This window comes from Zonotrichia albicollis, chromosome 6 (genome assembly GCF_047830755.1).
Source record: "Zonotrichia albicollis isolate bZonAlb1 chromosome 6, bZonAlb1.hap1, whole genome shotgun sequence".
In the NCBI taxonomy this organism is placed as follows: Eukaryota; Metazoa; Chordata; class Aves; order Passeriformes; family Passerellidae; genus Zonotrichia; species Zonotrichia albicollis.
In genome coordinates, this window is record NC_133824.1 from 21575348 (window position 1) to 21594010 (window position 18663).

At 36.4% G+C, this 18663-nt stretch overlaps 2 long non-coding RNA genes across 14 annotated transcripts in view; one reads left to right on the top strand and one right to left on the bottom strand.

Annotated features, from left to right (window-relative positions):
- LOC102066523 (uncharacterized) overlaps window positions 1–18663 on the bottom strand; it is a 66270-nt gene that overhangs the window by 23692 nt on the left and 23915 nt on the right. For 2 of the 12 annotated variants that reach the window (XR_012580766.1, XR_012580768.1), the window contains exons 4-6: window positions 9297–9536; window positions 7232–7337; window positions 6703–6777 (exon numbers count right to left, since the gene is read on the bottom strand). The exons of 6 other annotated variants lie outside the window; for them this stretch is intronic. This is a non-coding gene — a long non-coding RNA (uncharacterized LOC102066523). 4 more of the 12 variants (XR_003380178.2, XR_012580767.1, XR_012580769.1 and 1 more) reach the window with 4 other exon arrangements.
- LOC113459185 (uncharacterized) overlaps window positions 1–18663 on the top strand; it is a 110484-nt gene that overhangs the window by 7225 nt on the left and 84596 nt on the right. The window lies entirely within an intron of this gene.

The window sequence follows — 18663 nt, forward strand, 5'->3', positions numbered from 1 at the left end:
TACTTTTTATGGTAGTAATTGAGGGAATTGATACTTGTTTATTAATGCAAAAATAATAAAAAATAAAAATAATGTATTAATTATCAAATACAAATATATTTTGTCTTTATAATGAATTAGTTCAGATCCCCAAAGTTCAATCAGTCTTCCCTCTCTTTGACTGTTTTGTTAGTAAGTCTGTGGCTAGTGTGAGACACTAGGATATGTTTCTATCACACCAGTGCCCTCAAACATCAACAATTTCTGCGGAAACATCTATGGGTCTCTAAAGTTTTCACCCTCCTATTTTCCTTGCCCTTTCTGTAGCTGTGGGACCTATACAAGAAACTGAACTTTGTTAAGTGGTCTAATACAATTATTCTAAAAATGACAGCAGTAGGGACTAAAGTGCTTTGATGTTTGCCAACTAACCTGAAGTGTCTCTTGACACAAACCAAAGGTTAAGGCAGATAGAAAAGAAAAAAATATATTTGCATAATTTAAATGCAAACATCTCATTTACTGTTTTGGAAAGTGACAAAAAAAATCTACGACTTTGATATGCACATTTTGCCTTTGATATGAACAAGTCTCATATTAAATTCCTGAAGCAGAAAGCGCTATTACAGCAATTTAGAATATGTTCCTTTCATTCTGTCAAACCAGATTAAAGGGGACTAGTATGAGAGATGCCTACATTTACAATCGATCAGATAATGGTTCAGCTGTTAGAGAGTATAATTTCTCCATTATGGAAAAATTTTGCTTACGCTTTTTTTTTCCTTGAGAACACTAAGAAGATAGGTTTTTTTCCCCTTCTCCATTTTTTCCAAATTTCCTACTAACATCTCAAATCTTGGAGATATGCTCAAATATTTTTGCTAATTTTGGGACAGTAAAGATGGGACAAGAAACATTAAGACAAGAATGCCTTTATCTAGTTCAAGCCTCTCTGAAATGCTTTGACTGGTTAACTTTTAACCTTCTGTATTTTACACAATGCAGTAACAGCAGAACAATGTCACTGAAATTTTCCACAGAACTTCTGTAATATCTGAAAAGTCTGTGGAAGACTGATTTTAGGCATCTGTGTCAATCTGTAAAGGTCTCCACATTTAAGGGACTGGGATAGATTTCTTCCCTTATCTTCCAAGTTATTTTTTAACTACATTAGATGATTTGAATAGTGTGATGTCTGAAGGTAGGTTTCCCCAAATAATTCCATGCTTCCTTTTTTTTCTGTTTTTAATCTCAGAAGGAGGGGATGGCAGAAATGCCATGACTGTAATACAGCCAGCATTTAGCTGACCTGCCTCAATATACAGTTGGAGGACTAGTCAGCCTTTTGATGTGATCTTGTCCCTCATCAGTGATAAGAACTGGTTTTGTTTTTCCTCTGTGGAAAGAGGGCTTTTCATTTAAATCCACTGTGCTGGCATTCTATCCTTTATGTAATCTGGTGGGCCATACAAAAAAGAAATGCGTCAATGCCCAGTGACATGTTGGCTTTCCAGAGATTTCCATGCAACTTCATTTTGCTACTTCCTCACAGTATTCATACACAGAGTTTTGCACCTGATCTGACAGTTACGAAGATTTAGTTACAAATTCCTACTCTGACATTTTCCTACTTAAGTATGCACTTCACAAATGACTACAAAGCCACCATGTTTGACTCTAACTCTTTGGGGATGATGCCAAAAATCACAAAATCAATTAGAAATGATTCTTCAAACTTTACCTTTTATCTTGTGCTCACTTTGAATTCTCTTCTCCCTGCTGCATCTGAAGCTCACAACCACCTCCCTGCTGTGATAGGATTTTAGCCTAGTCACATGTGTGTGACCTTGTAACAAAAAAGGTAACAAAAAGCTTTTTTTTACTTTATTAGTAATGTTATTAACCCTTTTCACCACATCAATAGACTTTCCTTAACACTTCTGAAACTGCTGATATTTAACAAGAACTAAGAAGTTGGACTTCAAGCCCTATGTGTTTACCCAAGTTTTTATTGCAAATTCCTTGCCAAGGTACAGCTTTATAAACCCATCATGTAAGGTAAATTAGTATTGACCCACTGAGTATATATAATGCTTGCTTCAGCGTCCTGTTCAGTTCTATTCTCTCCAAAATCTCTAATGCCCTCCATTTTTTTCCATTTAGATAGGTGATTAAATCAGATTGTATGCCAGTTTATCCAGGGAGCGCAAGCACTGCAAAACTGTAGCTTAATCACTTTCTTCTTCAAAAGTATTCATAGGACTGTCTTAGTCTAACTACTTGGTTTACCCCATTTAACTCCATAAATCCTTAAAAACTTTTCTGACAGTATGTTTCTCTAACTTTGATAATTAGTGAAATATACACATTAATAGTGTTTAAACCTCTGCATTAGGAAAAGGATTGAATTTACAGAGCAAATATCAGATGACCACAACCACATATCTCTTTTGTGGTGATCACAGAATAAACCAACAATATACAGCAAGACTCCAGGGAATGGCTCCTGGAAGGGGATGACAGCAGTGTCAAGAAAATCTCTTGTTTTCCTTCTGACATGTCTGAGAACATTAAATTTTTCATTTCTCTATGTCCATCATACCAATATTTGATTGAGCATTTTATAAGCTTTATCTGAGCTATGTATGATATCTCATACACCCTCTTGATGGATTATAGGTATATTTTCCTAGCTGAATGCTCCTGTGCAAGAAAAAACTTCTAGGAAGTATACGTCCATATTTTCCCTTAATATTTTGGGTTTAGATTCATAACTTGGTAAGGCTCTTCTGGTTCTGAAACAAAATGCAGGAATTATTTCTACGCAGATGTTAAGTTCACCCAGTCCTTGTCTCGTGTTTCATGTTATGTTTGAATATGCCTCAGTTATTCTTTAGTTTCCTTTTTCCTGTTTGTAATGTTATTCCTGTTGCATTATCCGCTTTTCCCTCATATATGGTTGTTTCTCTGAAGTCTAAAGACACACAGTGGGTACTTCTTCCACAAAAAAAAATATTCAGATTACCTAATTAAGACTGATTAAAAAAATAAAACTCACTGCAAAAAGTATCATCTGTTACCTGGGAAAATCACTCTGTCCTTATAATTTCCCACACACATTTTTTTCCTTTGACCTCATGTCCCAAAGCTGTGCATTGGAGCTATTCATCTTCTCTCAGTGAAAGAGACACAAGAAAGTTTTAGTCAAGGAGATTTAAACACAACCATAATAGATGAGCCTTGTTGTGAAGTAGTTCTGTGTTATTTTGCCATGGTCTGACATTATGCAGCATTTGCCATCTTTACAGAATAAGAGGATTCCTGGCTTGAAAGCATAAATTCCTACAGCTGAAGATAAGAGCTTAGCAATCCAGCTGTAATAATTGTGTGAATGCTACAGGTATTTTGGATCAAATACACAGAGGACAATTAATACTGGAATTGCACTGGAATTGCACTAGAATTGCAAATATGGGATTCCTGTTAAAAAAAAAAAAAGGAAAAATACATCTGTAATTTTTTTTTACTGATAGTACTAGCTGTTTGACACATCACAACCACATTTGATTTTTCAGTTTATTTTGTGTTGGTATTGCAATGTTGGTGTGTCAGAATCTGCAAATTCTCAGAAAATGAATGTTTTTGCATTAGAAACAAGGCTATACATAGTAATTGAGCACAATAAATATTTGTAATCACAGAAAAGAATGCTTATTCTTATAGTATTTATTGTATTAGTACTCAAGGATATTAGTGGTGAGGATAAAAGCACAGGTAGGTGCTTAGTTGTAGGTACCTACAACTTTATAATGTGTGCCTGTGATGAATTTGCTGGTTCTGGAAGGAAAGTACTCTGTAGCAGTATGAAAATCTGGGCACCTCAGAAGGCCTAGAGGTATTTGCATTATGCCATGAACTATTTTTTATATGTTCATTAAAATATATGAAAATAACAATTTCTGAGTTGGTAATATTTTTTTTGTTGTGATAGCCCATGGTTCTGACAGCCCAATTCAGTATAATATCTTAGTATGGCTTTTCTTTGCCATCTAAAATATTAATACTAGATTGACTAAATATCTCTTCTAAAGTCTGTAGAGCCCAGAGGTTATTAAGAAATCCTGGTTTTGTCTTCAGGGGTTTCAGTCGCCTTTCCATACCTGCAGACAGCTTTTGTGCACACAGCTTTTGAAGGATGGATCTTTTTCAAAGCTGAGGGGGAGGAATGCTAATAAATCACATCTTTATGAAATATTCATTAATTCAGTGAGTTCTTTACAAGGCTGCTGCCAAGGCAGCGCAGGGTGACGAATTACATTTTACACACAGAGGAAATGGTTGACAAGATACATTGTCTATATAGAGGGTTTCCTGAATGGTCACATACAAAGCTAACCAACAAAAGTTGTTTACACTATTAAGCAAGCAAGACAAAAATGCAGCTGTGTATATCCTTGCCAAGTTCCCCTACCTCCTCTTTTGTGTTTTCCCTCCTGGCTTAGTTCTACTTTGTAAAATATTTGGTTCTTTTGAGGTGCTTTACTTAGAATGCCAGTGGAATGAAGTCAGATGGCAAGAAAAAAAGTGAGCCAGCCTTGTGGCCTTTGCTACATTTTATAAGAGGATGAAGACTTGCTTTAAGGTCTCTCTTCATATGTCAGCAGTCATCAGAACCACACTGCACAAAAACAAACTGAATGTTCCTCACTAGAAAGTGAAATGGATTCTCTTTCTTGATTGCCTCTTTCATGTTTTTTGGACTCTGAAAGCAACCCCTGGGTAGCAAGGACACTGGAATCAGTATGACTGTGCTCCATCTTGCCCACAGTTGTGCCCTAACACAGCACCATGATAGAGAGGATGATGTTCTTGTGAAAGCACTCAAAGGGCACATCTTTCATTACAAGGTACATAGCTTTTGACTGGCTCTGTAAAAGAGGAATGACACAGATTTATAAAGACTCAATGGCTACTCAGAAAGTAGCCATTAAAATGTAATGGAACTCTTTCTCTTTAGTGTAGTGTACAAAGTGTTGAAGAACTAGATTTCATCCCAGACATGAAAGAAGACAAGATACAAGGACTGTGAATTAATGAGATGACATCTTTATTAAATTATCTAGAAACTATGCAGATCATCTTAATGATTTCCACTTTCTGGAGAGTAAACTCCACCATGTTAAAAATCTACACTCTCTGGACTTTTCCCAGGGATTTTGTCCTACTTTCTCTGTATATGAAAGTAAAGGGAGATGTTGAAAAAGAAATATCCCTCAACTCACAGTGCCTTTTTATTTTATTAATACAATTGCTATTTTTTTAGGGTTTTTGGGAGGTTTATGTGTTTGTCTTATACTTTCAAAATACATATGTAATTTGAGAACAATATGGATGTCCTACCTTGAAAATAAAATAAGACCCTCTTAATTTTCATATCAGCTCCCTTTCCTATAATGATAGAATGGTTTAGGTGGAAAAGAATCTTAAAAACTGTCTAGTTCCAACCCACACCATGCTCCGGGATGCCATTCACTTGAGCAGGTTGCTTGAGGTCCCATCCAGCCTGGCCTTGACCATTTCTGGTAATGGGGCATCCTCATATTTGGGCAACCTGTTCCAGTGCCTCATCACTCTGAATAAAGAATTTGTTCCTTATATCTAATATAAATCTCTCCTCTTTTCTTCTAAAACTGTTCTGCTTTGTCCTGTCACTATCAGGCTGTACAAAAAGTTGCTCTCCTCTTTCTCCAAAGCACCCTTTAGGTAATGGAAGGCTGCAAGGAGGTCTTCCCAGAGCCTTTTCTTCTCCAGGCTAAACAACCCCAATTCTCTCAGCCTACCTTCACAGGAGAAGCTCTCCAGCCCTTGGACCATCTTCATGGCCCTCCAAAGGACTTGCTCCAACAGGTCCATGTCCTTCTAAGGCTGAGGCTCCCAGACCTGTATGTAGTATTCCAGATAGAGTCTCCGGAGATCAGAGCAGAGGTGCAGAAACACCTCCAGCCTGCTGACCATGCTGCTTTTTATGCAGCCCAGGATACAATTGGCTTCTGGGCTGCAAGTACTCACTGTTGGCTCATGCTCAGCTTTTCGTTCACTAGAACCCAAAAGTCCTTCTCCACAGGACTGCTCTCTTTGAGTTCTTCTCTCAGTCTCTACTCATGTCTAGGATTGCCCTGACTCAGCTGCAGAACCCTGTATTCAGACTAGTTCAACTTCACGAGGTTCTCAAGGGCCCACTTCTCAAGCTTGTCCAGGTTCCCCTGGATGGCATCTCTTCCCTCTGTTGTGTCAGCTGCAATGCTCAGCTTCATGTTGTCTGAAACTTGCTGAAGATGCACTCATTTTCTGTGTCACAGACAAAGACAGTTCCATAAATAACGTTTGTGCTTGATTTCAAAATCTTTAAAAGAAACTCAGCGCTAAGTCTTCTGTATTAGAGAGGGGGGAATAGTTGTTATATGAGGTCCTACCAGTATTTTAAAACTGGGAATGTTTTTTTCTTAGCTCTGTCACAAGTAGCCATTGTGCAGTTTTTACATCTGGTGGCTGATGTGAAGATTTTGAATTCTGAATTATGTTTGTGATGACAAACAGTGTATACTTGATTTTTTCCCCAATAGATCTTGATTTACACACTAAAGATCAAATGAGAATCTAACCAAAGCCTTAAGGAACGCCTTGAATGGGTTTTAAGACTGCAATACATTTTTAAGTGCTTACCTGAGGGTAAATTCAGCTGATCATTAAACATCTTGTTTGCAAACACTTTCTGTGAAATATCTTCTGTTTTCAAAACTGACATGTACACAATTTAGAAAAAATTGAGAAAAAAATAATTTTTATGAGCAAATTAAGCACAACAATTTGTTTAAGGAACAAGAGAGTAAGGTATCAATTTTTATTGCTTGTTTTTCATATCCATATGATTTTCTGTTAACCTAGGTAAAACTCATTCATTTCAGAAAAAAAAAAAAGGGTACCCTAAACATTTTGGTTCAAGTTCTCTTGAACTTCACAATGTTGACATGCATGAGAATTAACTGGGAGAATTGAAGGGCACACCATCTATAGTAAAAGGACAAACACATTCCTTTATAAAAAGCAGCATCATGAGCAATGGATGTCGACAATGTTATTGAAATGCATGATAATTAACAATAAGAAGTTGAAGAAGTAAGTCTAATGGGAAATGTTCTACAATTTGTTTCAGTTTCTAAGGTCAATTTTTAACAAATTCAAATAAACTTACATTTGAATCCTTTCAGATCACCAGGGAACATACATCATTGAAATATCACTGAAGCATGTCATCTGGCTTTTCCTGTGCTCCTAATCCCCCGTCCTTGAAATGTCCCCTGTATTGAGGTTATGAATAGAGAGGTTCAGGAACAAATTTGAATATCCATATGCCTTCAAGAATTTGTGGGAGATCTCTTCTCCCTTGACACCCTCTAGGCTGGACAAGCAGCCAGGAAATGTGTCCCTGAACCTTTACCACTCCCTGCTAGTGAAGATAGCTCCTCACTGGACAAATTAAGTCCTCATGCCCTTTATCAAGTTGGCTGCAGAATTCTCAAATGAAATAGGAAGTTGAATAATAATTTATTCTTTCATGGATTTTGCATGTTTAAAGCAGAAATGAAATAAACTATTTGAGTAAATTAGATTTCTCTCCAAATTTAATTTCTTTCTGTGGTTTTTTTTTTTTTAGTCCTATCATAAATTGTACAAGGTAATTGAGAACTTTTAATTAGGGCTTATGATATTAGTATTGAAATATGCATATTTATTACTGACACTAAAATACTTGTCCCCTTGTTGTACTTTGTGAAATGGCTACTGAAAATCTACAGTACTGCTATTCACCTATATTTTTGATGATTTTAATTTCTACAAATTCAAAGTTTGAGGGTTTTTGACTTAGCTCAATTGGGAGAAGCTGTAACCTTACAGGAGACAGATTTACATAGACTTTTTCCAGATGATAGTATTATCATAATCAGCTAAAGACATGAGGTTGCATTTCAAAAATTATCAAAACTATGATGAAAGCTTCCCTTTTCTCTTTGAGCTCTCACAATAAGAAATTTAAATTGGCCATGTCAGTTTCCAGATAAGATTAAGAAATCCATCTCCTAAAATTTAACACAAATTCTCCAAACGTACCAACTCCTGCAAAGACATTGATGTTTGAAAGTCTGAAACGTGGTCTAGGGCAGGCTCATGGAGTTACCTAAGAGCAGCATCCTTAAGGCCACAGCTCAAGAGGAATTTACCAAAATGATCAGACTTGGTAACGATGGAAAACAGTGCATATCTCATTTTCAATGTTTTTTTATGTAATGAATTTCTTAAAAAATCCCCAAGATCTAAGAGTTCACACATTTACTGCATGTTCACCTGCAGCAAAACCTTGTGCCATACATGTGCTTTCCTTCTACTTTAGAGGAGGAGAGAAGGCCTAAGAATGCTTACAGGTGAAAGACTTTGTATCTCTATTAATGACATGAGTTTTGAATTAAAATATGTATGTTGATTTCTTTTTTCATTTTTTCACTTTGGATAAGTAATTTGGGAATACAAGCTAGAAAAAATTACATCATATATAAAAGAGTCACTAAACATTGTTATAAAATTCAGGAAGAAAGCAGGACTTGAGGAAGAGAAAAGACATTTAGAAAAAAAAATATGTGTTCAAGGTAACAAATGGCAAATTGTGGTGATAGCCTTTATAGGTTCTGAAGTTTAATTCTTTACAGAGTGTCTTAAAGAGTCTAGTAGTGGTGATTTATGTCACATCTCAGAAATTGTGTTGCTGGATTTCTGTTTGGATTTACTCTGTGGGATCACCTTAAGAGCTGAATAGACACTAGTTATTAAATCCTTCCACTGTATTTTTCCCAAGGAGCTATTTCTATACACATGTGAGTAAGTGCACAATAATCCAACCAACAGTAACTTTCTTGTTGCCTTTCTGAGCCATCCTCCTTAGTGTTATGAGCTCACATCAAGTATGTTAATGTTAATACTTATTTAATGAGAAAAATCTCCAAGAACTCAAACATGGGAGAAGCAGTGCAATAAGTAGGGGACTAGAATCAGTTAGTATTTTTCCTTATATGAGCAAAATATTCTAAAATTGTCCCTATTTTGTGCTTCTTCTCCCAAAAGAAGCAGCACATAATATAGTGTGCAGTAAGTAAAAAGACTAAGTTATATAAATCAATATCACTTTTCTTATTTCAGCTCTTGAGTAACCTTGAAAGAAATACTTGAAAGAAAAAATTTTGAATGAAATGACCTTTAAAAATTACCTTGCAAGACAGACTCCTTTTTTTTTTCCATGTCAAAACTGTGCTATTAAGCTGATTCACCTGTAAGCATGTTGACTTGATTCAACTTCAGCAGTGCAAGAGCAATGCAAATACTAGAATTTGGAGACGGCTTTCTGACTAACCCGAGTAAATTTTTCATTGGAATGACTGTCTTCCTTGGAGAAAGTGAGTAATAGTCTCTCCTCTGCTGTTTGTCTTTTTCTATGAATGTTGAATTATCTGCAAAGATAAAGGATGAGTATGTATTACCAAGATGTGCTTAGTCACTGTTGGAAGAGCTAGATTGAAAGTCTATCTGCTATGCCATGCTGATTCCTACTTCGTTGCTCAAAGGTTTCTCTCTTTTTTTCTTTTTTGTTCCAACTCTTCTTTTGAAAAGAACTCTAGAAGTCCTATGTCTAGAATTTGATATCTATTTTGGTAATTGCACACAGATTTATAGGAAAGTATTACTAACAAAAAGGATGCTATATGAATGATATTGAGTATTAGGAGATGATACTGCTGTGGAGTTGGAAGTTCAAGAAAACAAATCATAGGAATGCTTTAGGGGTCAGCATTTAAATTTTTTGTTATTCTGTTTTAAATCTTCATCAGTAATTTATAATCCAGAGACTATAATCTCTGCTAGAGAATTGGGTATTCCTGGAATACTGGCTCAGAGAAAAAACATCTAACCCATCTGTTAGGCATTTCTGGCACAACTTGAAAAGAGCATCTAGAAGAGGCTGTTTGCAGTTCTGGGTCAAAGAACAGGTGGGGAGAGATCTCCTGTGTTGCTACCAGTGTAGACCCTACCCTAATTTTTAGGGAATGCATGAGAAAAAATTATCCTTTTCTCTTGATCTTGTTTGCTCAAGAGTTTAGGAAGAGATGCTCAGTCTCCCTAATGCTTTTTAATTCAACCAGTTTGGAAAAGTAAATCAATAACTTAACTTATATTCAAAAGCCAAGATTTCCCTGGGTATTGGCTCACATCCATTGCAAACATCTGGCTTCTGTGATGGTGTAGGAAATTTCAACATAAAAAAAAAGTAAATGCATTACCTTCGTCTCTGATTCTCACACCCTACCACTAAAGTGTCCCTTTAGTACTATATCATCCCAGTCACAGTCCATCCTTTTCATATAATCCATCACCTCAGAATCAGTCTCTAGGATCATCCATCAATCCCTGTTGTAGTCCCTTCACTACTAAACTCTGCTTTTTATCAAAACAATCCAAGTAACAAAATATCCAAATATCACAAATAATGTAATACTGAAAACTCTTAATTTCAGGATTTGGGAAAAAAAATTATTTCATCATTCAGTTAATCAATGCTGCCTGATTGCTGTTATCTTCCAGTTTAATCACACAGGAAGAAAAACAGCATCATATTCTGCAATGACCTCTACACTACTAATTCTTTTAAGTGATATGTGCAAATTGGCAAGACTCATTTTCTCCCATGTAATATTCACCTTGACAGAAACGGATGATAGAAAATCACCTAAAACTTATATGACACGTCTGTTAGGAAGGGTTCAGTTTAATGCTCCAGTGTTGTCCCTCTGTGATGACAATATGTCCCTCTAAGCCAAAAAACTATTCAGTAACTGACTGATTCCAAAGCTTTTGCTTTCACACTTTCTGTACATGACCCTCCCCATCACTTTGTTGAATGTACATGAGACAAAAACCTTGTATGAATGGCATTTTCAAGTTTGTGTCCTGAGGGCTATAGGCATTGTGCTGCAGCAATGGAAAAATGAGTAATTCAGTTTGGAGATGGAACCACTAATACACAGTTTGGGATCATGTAACAGTACAATTTTTAAAAGGGCTTGTTGGGTTTATGTAAATTTTGGTGTAATTTAGTGAACATATAATTATAAAGGCTAATTTTGGTTCACCTAAAATCCAAGTGACAAAAAACAGCTTATGGAAAAACCATATGGGATCCATGTGAAAATGTCTTTTGAAGAGGATTCTTTTATGTCTTAGTCATATGAAATTAGATGATTAGGTGATTTTCTGTTGTTGTGTGAGTTTGTCCTTGAAACCTTGATGCACAGGATAGCTGTTGAAAAATAGAGACAGAAAAGAGAAAATGTGTTTCTGATTATCAGTGTCTGGAAGAATCAAACATTTGATGTTTTCAGTCAAGAGACAAAATAAGTTATCTATAACTTTTTATGGAATTTTACAGCATCTATTAATTTTTATTATAATTTATAGGGGGTTTTTTCTATTCTATTCTAATGAACCAGATGTAAAATATTAAAAAGCAAGTAGGTATCAGCCACCAGGGATATTTTAGTCAATTAAACAAATGTATGCATGTACTTTTGGATGAGTGTTTCTATATGTGTGTTCAAAGGGGAGAGCAGAAATAGATATCTGCTGTTCCTTTGTTGCATTCATCTGTCCAACTGTATAAGCAATTCTCTGAGGAGGCTCTTATATTAAAATTTTACTTCTGATTTTGTAATGTTGCTGCAATTGCAGAGTTAAAGATCTAGCAGAAATCTACTAATGTTTAATCTTAACAGCCAATGTTATTTACATTTTAACATGCCTGTGTGTTCAATTAATACCTTATTTTAGTCTCTGAGTGTGATGGTTAATGATGAGTCTTTGAACATTACCGTAGCACTGCTGTCCTACACCACTACCATTAGCCTGCAATGCAGCAAATTGTTGACAGCTATAACAAAGCATCACATCTGCCTTGTGAGCCCACGATGCTGAAATGCTCTCTGTTGCTGCACAGATGAGCAAATATTATTTCTGTTTAATACTATCACTCAAAACAATCAGATCAGTTGGTCACCCAGAATTGTTTTTTCCTCAGTTTGCTTTCTTAAGCAATACCTATGAAGTTTCCTTACCTGAAAAATATTTGAAGATCTTTGTAGTTAATTTGGGCTATGATCCATGAATGTGTGAAAAATTAGGTGATTTCTTTGCCATGCAAGTGATCTTTTGTTGCAGGGTAGCAAATGCTATTTACATGACATGTTGCTGCATTTTAACTTCATTTCCAGTCAGCAACTGTACGAATGAAATGCAGTAGTTGCTGTAGATCTACTGATTTTCATCTCTAAATTAACGTAATCTGCTCTGCTGCAGTCATTCTGTGAATACAAGGCTGTAAATTTAACTGACTGCTTTTTCACAGAAGGCTGGTTTGTTTGAGTCTTCCCTGTTTATAGGTACATAAATTGAATCTTAGTCTTGTGTGCAAGCATCGCTGCTTTAGAAGTTATAACCAGTGCAGACTGGAATACTGATTCACTCCCACACAGCTAGTGTTCATGTCAGACAGCTACATATGTACTGTGGCTTGCAAAATTGTTCAAATATCACAGTAATACCCTCAAAAATAGGACCCTCCAGGAAAGGCAGTTTTCCATAGCAATCAATTACAGAAGCTGCTAAAAACTAGAAACGAGTATATAAACACTGCTAGTGTGAAGTGATGGAGCAACATAATTTCATTTACTTTATTTTTGCATTGGTCTGGGCTGTATTTTTATTACCCCACTGTTGTAATGGTGACCTCACCTTTGTTTTCATTAATAAATCTTATTATTAATTTTGTAAAAAAAAAGGCTAATACTTTTAAAGTATTTAAAAGTAAAGATTCATGCTGCAGTCCTTTCTCTGGAACACCAGAATTAATCAAGAGCAGAACATGAAGATTTGGTTTTGATGAAAAAAATGCAAATATGAAAACACCTCAAGCTGCAGTTTCAAGTACTTTGTCAGCTAGCTTTGTGCCTCGAGCAGCAGTCCTGACCTCCTTCTCTACCTGACAGCTTATTCTCACCCAGCTTTGCTTCCTCCCTTGGGCTAGCAGAAATGTTTGTGCTGCTGCTCATTGAACTAGATCAGGGAACCAATCAGAGCTAAAACTGCCTTTTTTTTTCCTCAATTAATTTTAACTTAGATCAGATTCTCAATTTGGTTCACCACAGGATTGAATGAGCAGGAAAAGGCTGCTGGCCTATGAGAAAGGAAGGGTGAGATGCCTATTCAGGTAACATAAATACTATCTTGAACTGTGGCTCCAAATCTCTTTTGTCTCATTCTTGCTGTTCACAAGTACAGGAATTTGAAATCTTCTGTTTCAGCTTAAATTCTTGATCTAACTTTTGATTAGCCAGGGTTTTATTTCCCCAGAATAACTAGTGAACCTCCCCAGCTGTCCCTGACATCTATAATCAAAAGGTATATCTGTAAAATAAACTGTATTATTCACAGTAAACATACAGTATAGCATATACACAAGGAAAAGGTGTTCAGTCTCATGTTGTCAGCAAGTACTTTATAAAAGTAAAGTACAGAAACTTCAAATCTCAAATCTCAGACACTTAAGGAATTTAATTTAATTTTTTTTCTTCAGCTCTTATTAGCTTTGTTAAAGAACCTGTCAGCTCTGATGGAAGTTGCCTTCTAGGTCTATGGCTGAAAATATTCTTCGCATTAAAATTTAGAGTTACAGCTGGGATTTGAACCCTTGTAAGAAATCACTAACACTGTCTTACAGAAAAAACTAGGAAGCATTTAAAGGTGAGATATCAGAATTCTTTCAGGGTGTTAAGCAATTTGAAATAATTTCAGATAATATATATTGTTTATGTGGTAAAGTTTTGGTAGCAAGGGAGCTTTAGAGGTAGCCTCTGCGAGAAGAGACAAAGTGTTTTGGGCACAGGCACTTTCAGCTGGCTCCAAGATGGATCCAGTGCTGGCTAAAGTCCCCCAGCATTCTGCAACAGAGTATTTAGGGCAGGGTAAAAAGTGCTGTGCAGCAGCAAGAGAAAGAAGTTGCAGAGGGGGGCATATGTGACCCGAAGTTTAGAGTCCGACTAGCTGAGGGCGAAAGGCCGACGCCCCTCTGCAATTCCTGGCCAGCACCCTTCGGCGTCTGATGGCCTCGGGCTGTGCTGGCTGCGGACTGGCTTACACCGCTGGTATTTTGGAGGAACGGAGCTGACCATTTCCCGGGGGTTAAACATCGGTTTATTGAAGGTGTTGTGGGATCCAAACGCGGGGAAACCAACCGGGAAAAAGTTTTTTCATAGGGGGTGAAACAGGATTATAAAGGAGGGGGGTGGGTAGAGGCGGAACCAATCGGGAAAGGTGAGGGGATGAACTTCACAGAACTGACACTCCATGGAGACCAATAATCAAAAGGTAAAGGAGGTGTCCTGGGACCCCAGCCAACCACCACCTCCAGAGAGGAGAAGGTTCTTGAAACCTGGGAGGAGAAAGGGGGTGATTGACTGGACCTAGGGAGGAAACAACTTTCACTTATAAGGGAAACCAGGGGAGGAGCAATTACACATCGGCAACTATGAATAGCGGTTACTATAGCAACTTAGCTGACAGGCTAGCAGTGGCGGGAAAAACTGGGGGAACGAACCCATTTTACACATAATAGGGGAGAACAATACATAAATTGGGGGAATAACACAAGAAACTTAACAACACACTACAACAAGAAGTGAGACAAATGTGAGAAACCCTGAAGACCCTAAGAGAGAAACTGGACAATCCTACATAGTGCACAGAGGAGGCTCCAGTGAAGTCCCCTGCTCCCCTGTGGCAAACCCAACTGCAGCCTGCAGAGAGCTTCAGCTGGAGCAGGGGGAAGCCTTCATGCAGCAGCAGGCTTTCAGGAAGGAATGGTGGCCCATGGGGACCCATGCCAGGGCAGTTTGTTTCTGGAGCCCATGGAAAAGAACCATGAGGAAGAAGGGGGAAAACTAAGGAGGAATAAGTGGTAGGGATGAAGTGTTCTGAAATGACCATAACCCCCATTGCCCATCCCTTCTGTGCTGTTTGGGGGTGGGGAGGTATAACAGTTGGGAATGAAGAAGGAAAAGTGAACTTGAGAAATGGGAGAAAGAAGATGTTTTTAGTTATGTTCTTTGTTACATACTGTGCTATTCTATTTTTATTATGGATTTTTTAAATGGAAGGCTTTTAAATTAGTCTTTCTAAAGTTTTCTTTTTTGCCTGTGATGTGTTCTCGCTGTCTTTGCCTTGATCTGTAAGTTTGCTCATCTTGTTTTCACTCTATGCCCTGCTGAGGAAGAGGAGTGAGAGAGTTTGGTCAGCTACTGGCAATCAGAAGTTAACTCACCACAGGTACTAATAGTAAGATAGAGAAGTATATTTGCAGCATTTTTGTGAATTGGTCTTGTAGTATTTAATATATTATTGTTCATTCTATGAAAAATAATCTGGTCCATAGTGAAAATGTAGTAGTCTTCTGTTTCTGTTAGAGATACTATTTGGATTGAATTATGATTAAACTATTGAATTGAATGTTTTATTTAAGAACAGACTGGAACCGATTTTCAAATTCTGTTTTTTCAAGGCACTTCTAAATGATCTTGAGTAAAAAAATAAGGTCGCTCCCATGTATCATCTTTTCTTGAAAAATGTGTGTTTGCTGCCTGAAAATTTTCAGAAACAGAGCTGCCTTTTTTCAGCTTAATTTTCCAATTCTTGAAATCAATTTGATAAAAATTCAGCAGCCAACAAACACAAAACCAAAAACCCAGAACAACAGAAAGTCAGGGAATTGCTTTGAACTTGAGTTCAATGTATTGAATTTAATTTTGTTTCAAATCCTCTCCTTTGAAACTCAGAGATTAAAACAGTTCATACTTAAAATATTCTCTGTGACCTGTCCCTAAGCTTTGTATAATTTAAGAAGTATATGTTTTGTATAATTCAAGAGGAAGGAGGTCCTAGCAAATTAATACATCAAGGACTCAAGTCAAACAGATTTTAGGAGTATTATGTCAGTCAGACAGCATTTTGTAATAGAGAAAAGAGTACATTTACAGCCTGACTTTAGAATGAACTCTTTATAAGAGTAATCCAACTACATCATAGTGATATTTCACCTTAACAAAGTTAAAATTATATTAAGTTATTCTGAAATAAGTAGTTCATTTAAAAGGTGTTTCTTGAGTCCCTGTGAAAACTCAATAATGCGATGATTGTAATGAACAAAATATTTTTTAATTATTCTGATTAATAGTCTTGTATTTAGTGTCCTCAAAGGCTGATGACAAGACTGCCGTGGAGATTTTTATTTTCAAGAACTGGAATACAATTTTGTTGTGGTTGATGTTTGTTTTAGAAAAGCATTATATCTCTATATGTCTGGTTAAAACCCTTTTGTGTTTCCCCCTTGAGACAAGATGCTAATAAAGCTGTAATCCAAAGCCATTTCCCTTGGGTTGCTATGATGGAACCTTCAGGTAAGAATATGGGAGGAATGAGGTGATTATCTCTTTTTTTCTAACCATTTTGTATCAATATACATGATAGTAACCATATGAAAGTGTTAACATATCTTGCAGGTTGAGCAGTAAGGGCATGTCTCAATAATCAGGGTTAAAATTAACACCCCTTGTGAAAAGAATGTGAGGACTTTTTGCAGTGGGCTATTTTTAATAAATATCAGAGTTAAACTGGCTTCACAGAGGGATCCTTCTCAATTTTTGAAAATGTGGTATTACTACTAAATCAATTTTATCAATGAATTAATGCATATTGTAAAAATGCACAACTACAACCTCCTTAATGCATTCATTTTTAAAACTGCTGGCATCAGTTAGGCTGTATTCTTAACTACCAAAAACCTTAACTTTAACAAGTATGTAATTAGTGCTAATGCTAATCAGCTAAGCAAGTAGAAAAAAAAAAGGTGTTATTGACTTCTCGGGGACTAATAAACTTACTTATATGTTCTGACAAATAGAACCCTCACAGGTTGAATGGACTGGAGAGTAATTCAAATAGAGTAAAAGACTCCCTCCTTAATTTAGAGGATGAGAACAGAGCCGAAACTCTTATCACAGATAAGACAGAGCTTAGCTCTTCAGCAAATGCTAATTGTCAGTGCCTTTCATATTAGGTACAGAAAGGAATGACAATATTGTTCACACATCTTACAGGCAGTTTTCAGCTCTCTCTGTTGGAACATGTCTGTAAGGTTTCAGTTCTGCAAAGGTGCTTGTAGTCAGAACAAAATGAACCAGCCCTTTCAGTCCAGACTAGGCTGACAGAGTTTGGAAGAACTTGGAACCGTTCTCTTAATCTGAAGAAATACCTGAATAGTCAGGTAACTAGCAAAATTATGATAAACTTCAGAGAAACTAGAATTGAGGAAAGTGGCTGTTAAATGCATGCCATAGAACATGCATACTATTCAGTTTTTCTCTGGGCATTGCTACTTTTCAATCTTTAAAATTATTATTTTGAAGAAGAGGTGCGTTGGCCTGTTATGAATCTGTTTTTTCAACAAATGAAGTGTGTCACTGCTTTTGTTTGGGATTCTGTTCCTCTTTAGTAGTCTTCAGCTTTGCCCAGGTCATTCTGTAGGAACTTTTCTGTAATAAGACTGTGAGAATTCTTACCAGTTTCCTCATTTTAGTGTTTTCCTCATATTTATTGATATTAATGTGGTGGATTTGAAGACCTTTTCTCAGGATATCCCCTAAAGTTTGTGTCATCCTTCAGATATTAATTTGTTTCAGCACAACTGACTGGAAAAAATTGGTTTCTGAACTCTGGAACTTAAATCTGCAACATCCTTGAGTCAATATAGATGAGACATTATCAGGAGGTTTTAACCTCTTGAGAGATTCGGAGTTATATGGAAAAATCAGTGGAAATTTATCAGTGGAAACTAGATTTTGAAGAGGGCACTTCTAATTCAATTGTTTCAATTGTTTCAATGTCTGGCAACTGTGCAGAAACTATAAAGACTAGCAGAAGACAAACCTGCTACATAGGCTCTTGGAGCCATGCATTTTCACAACAAATGTTATTTAAGCAGGCATAAAAGTACAAGATCATTTTGGAAGCATGAAATGTTTTATAAATGTACACTATTAGGAGAGTAAATTCATGAGACACTTTCAAATCCTTTTCTACCAGTTAGGGTAGGATTATAACTGCAAGGCTTCTCTGGGCACATAAAGCTTTTTAAGTATAATATTTCAGCCATTAGTTAAGGTAGCAGTTAAGGTTGATCAAATATAATGAGGAGGTAAAAATTTGAGGGGTTTTATTTTATAATAAAAAAATAAATCTGTGTAATGCATCTGCCAGCCTGATTTATCATATTTTAATTTTTTTCAAAAAGGAACACTTCAAAATTCTTTAAAAGCTGTGAAAGTAAATATTAAGGCTTATGTCCTCAGAACTTAGCATTTGTATGGCTTCTCATGTAGCAGAAAGTAAGACAGCAAGCAATCACCTCAGAATCAGTTATTTTCTGAATATTGTGAGCTCCTTTCTTTGGATAATACTGACCTTTAAGACCAACTATGA